The sequence below is a fragment of the Hordeum vulgare genome, chromosome 1H (genome assembly GCF_904849725.1).
Source record: "Hordeum vulgare subsp. vulgare chromosome 1H, MorexV3_pseudomolecules_assembly, whole genome shotgun sequence".
Taxonomy (NCBI): domain Eukaryota; kingdom Viridiplantae; phylum Streptophyta; class Magnoliopsida; order Poales; family Poaceae; genus Hordeum; species Hordeum vulgare.
In genome coordinates, this window is record NC_058518.1 from 440,826,968 (window position 1) to 440,831,022 (window position 4,055).

Genomic DNA, 4,055 nt, shown 5'->3' on the forward strand with positions numbered 1-4,055 from the left:
TAGATACCTATCTACCTAGAAATTATTTTTGAAAAAAAATCATGAGCAAACTATGAGGGAGTTGTAGTTCAAATTTGACCTGCTTCCTGCGTAATCGGCAGAAATTTGTCTTTTTCATGATAAGCGGATAAAAGCTTTTAACACCCAACTATTTTGTCAATTGTACATTGAATATGGTATAGTATTTTAGAAAAATGATTTGGTTCAATTTGGCAACAAATATATGGTAGGTCCTTCACAAAAAACTGATTTTGGGCACTTGAAATATGGAAAATTATTTTTTTCGTACAAGGAAAATGAAAACTTCCTTAAGCAACATTGTTTGCCATTCCAATATGCACCCTTGTGCACAATATTAGATCATTTGAACAAACTATGCCATGAATGTGGCCATAAGATTGATCATTTGGCTTGAAAGCCATGAATCTTCACACATGATATCTCATTTCTGAGAACACTTTTTAAAAATATTTACCCTATTACAAGTTTATTTATTTTTCCTGGTAACTAGGTCACATAGAATGATACAATACGAAGGTTTTACAATTTTTTAATATGTTTTGAATTTTTCATGCCCGTTTCAAAATGCAGTCAAAACGGTGGGCATGATCGTTCCTAGCTAGTGGTTGAATATTGGAAAAGATGGTGTTTCTATGATTAAATAGATACTTATCTACCTAAAAATTATTTTTGGAAAAAATAATGAGCAAACTATGAGGGAGCTGTAGTTCAAATTTGACCCGCTTCGTGCTGAATCGACGGAAATTTGTGTAAATGACCAAAAATAGCTAGAAAGGTCAGAAATGCATATAACTCGGTGATCATACATAAAATGTGGTCTAAGTTGAGTGAAAATTTCAGTGATGCCCTTTTGCATAATATTATTGATAGCTGGTTCACAAAATCTAGTTATTTTTAGCACTTGGAAACTAGTATTTTAAATCGTAGATGTTTCCAACCAATGATAACTCTTCCCACGGATTACCCCACTATATCCAATCTGAGCCGTCCACACTCGATGGATCCTACGTCTCTCACTCCACTCTCAGGAAGCCAACCTAAACCATAGGAGCTAGAGAACGCGTGTCGTCGCCTCTCCCTCTCCCTCTCTATCTCCCTCTCGTCGCCAGATCCAACCCCACTCCCGTCCTTGTCCACCTCGCCGCTGCCACCGCCGCGAATTCCGCCGGCATCCACCCCGCGCGTGCATGCTTTGTAACCCCGTGTTGGTCCGATGGACTCCAGGACCTCTGGATCGGAGCCCCGCGCGCCTCACCATGGCGGCCAACGCGCTCAAGGCCCAGCTCAACGCGATCCTCGCCTCCATGTTCGCCACGGTGAGCCCCTCTCCCTCCCCTCCCCATCTAGCCGTCGTTTGGAATTATCGTGTTCTGGGTTTCGCTTTGGGCTGGCTGGCTGACTCTGTCGTTGCGATCTAGGGTATGGTGGACGAGCAGTTCTAGCAGCTGCAGGAGGAGGGGGTAGCGCGTCGGGCTTCGTCGCCGAGGTTGCCACCCTCTTCATCGACGACGCCGACCGGATCATCGCCGCCCTGCTGTACGTATCCCCCACCCCCCTCGTTTCTCTCCGCTTCTGCCGTCTCGGCCGTGGAGCCGCCTCTGATCATGTCCGCCTTTGCATTTTCTGCTTGTTCGGGGACCAACCCGCCGTGGACTTTGACAAGGTGGACGCACACGTGCACCAGCTTAAGGGGAGCAGCTCGAGGTGACCATGCCAAAAAGCCTCCCCCACACCCCACTGCTCATTTTTTAACTTTTTAATGCTTATTTCTCCATTGCAGTGTCGATCTTCGTGCGATTCTGGTGTGTCGTAGCACGGTGTGTCGTGCAGCCATAATTAAGGGTGCTGAGTTGAGTTAGTTTATTTCGCTCCGCAATGGAATTGTTGGTATTGCAGCCAGTAACGGCAAAATCATGGCTCGACGATGAAATGTATGTTGTTTTGCGTGCATTTTCCGGTGATAATGATCCGGTATTCCGCGGCACAGCCAATGGCTGTTTTTCTGGTTTGTCCGAAGCATTGATGTTGTTTCTATTCAGGTGTGTTTGTGCCATCACGGGCATGCTGCTTGTGTCGTTTGCGGCTGTTGTATAGCCGTATGTAGAGGATCCGAGTTTAGTTGTGATCCCTGTAATGGAACTTGCCATGTTGTTTCTATTCAGGTGTGTCGGTGCATGCCGCTGTGTCGTTTGCTCTATCGTGTAGCCATAAATACAAGAGCTTAGTTTAGTCGCAATTGGTGCAAAGGATTTGTCGGTATTGCTGCCAACGGCAATATCCTGGCCCAACAAGGAAATATCTGTTGTTTTGCGAGCATTTCTGTTGTTGATCATCTGCTATTTTGCGTAACGCAGTGCTGGTTTTTCTGGTTTGTGTACGGCATTGACGTTGTTCTATTCGGATATGTCGGTGCAGTGTGTGTACGACATGGGCATGCGGTTTCTGTCATTTGCTGCTGTCGTATAGCTACAAGTAGGAGAGCCGAGTTTAGCTATGTTTCGTGCAATGGAACTGTGTGCTCCTGTCGCTGACAATTTTTTGTCGGTTTGCAAACAGTTCTGGTGTTACTGATCTGCTATTCCACGTAACCAAATGGTGATTTTTTGGTCTGTCAACGGCATCAATGTTGTTTCTATTCAAATGTGTTTGTGTCATTTTGCGATCATTTCTGGTGCTGTGGGATATACTATTTAGCCAATGGCATTATTGTAGCTTGGGGAGGGAATAGATGTCGTTTTGCAGTTTTGCAAGATTTCTGGTATTAATGATCTGCTATACTACATAATTCAAATGAATGATTTTTCTGATCTGCCCATGGCACAAATGTTGTTTCTATTTGGATTAGTTGGTGCTGTGTTTTCACGGCATGGGCACGCGGTTCACGTCGTTTGCCCTGCCCTATATCTATATGTAGAAGAGCCAAGTTTAGTAATGTCTTGTGTAATGGTTTATTGCCTGGGATGGATAACTTCATCGTTTTTTTGAACATCGATTTGTTAACTTGCTACCGAGGCTCTGAGCATATTTTTTGGCATTTCTTATGTGTATCAAGTATCAACATGCGCGGAGTTACATGATTTTAGAAATTTCTAATTTCCTGATCAACGCTTGTTTGACATTTTTCAATGTTGGTGCTCAGAAAGTGAAGCTCGCCTGCATGCACTTCTGCCAGTTCTATGATGCAAAAAGCAAAGATGGATGAGTACTCAGTACCTTACTATATATGTTGCAGAGTAATTATTCTCCATTGTCTGTATTGTTCAAATTCTTTATGTAAACCTGCCAGCTTATTTTGTTTTCTATGTCACTATATTTAGCTCATACCAAGAAATACTCTGAAGAACTGACCTGCTTGTTCACTTCATCTGCAATCAATCAAGTTGGGGTAGGCTAGACTTGTGCTTATAGCATGACTGAATTCCAAAAATGGTTTGGTTTTTTGTTTTTCTTTTCCAACCAGAGGATTACAATTTCTGAAGCATTTCAGTTCAGTTTGCATATCCTCTCCAGAATTTGATGGTGTGTCTATGGTTGCATTATTTCAGATGCCTCGTGTCGTTGGCCCTTGTTAGGAGTGAGTTTTTTGATGTGCGAGAAAGTTCCAGACCATGATGCAGGTAGCTCCTTAGGGTCCTGTGTTGTCCTTTGGCATTCAACTTCTCACTATGTAGACCATAATCTATAGATTGGCATTGTCTTGATGATTGATCTACGATTCTTGTTCTGATGTAGCTGGAGCAGCAGATCGAGGCATGTAGTCCCAAGTAGAGTAGTGCTACGACAAAAAAAATCCATCCCCGACAACGGCGCCAGAAATTCTTCTTGCTACTTCTCAAACAACAGCGCCAAAAATTAACACGTTGACGGAGACTTGCTTGCATCGGTTTTTCCCTTGAAGAGGAAAGGGTGATGCAGCACAGGAGCAGTAAGTATTTCCCTCAGTTTGAGAACCAAGGTATCAATCCAGTAGGAGAATCTCGTCAAGTCCAGAGTACCTGCGCAAACACAAATGAGCTTGCACCCAACGCTATAAA

At 43.5% G+C, this 4,055-nt stretch overlaps 1 pseudogene; it reads left to right on the plus strand.

Annotated features, from left to right (window-relative positions):
* The first annotated feature begins 1,277 nt into the window (after positions 1–1,277).
* LOC123413226 lies at positions 1,278–3,789 on the plus strand (annotated as a pseudogene).
* Positions 3,790–4,055: the final 266 nt, after the last annotated feature.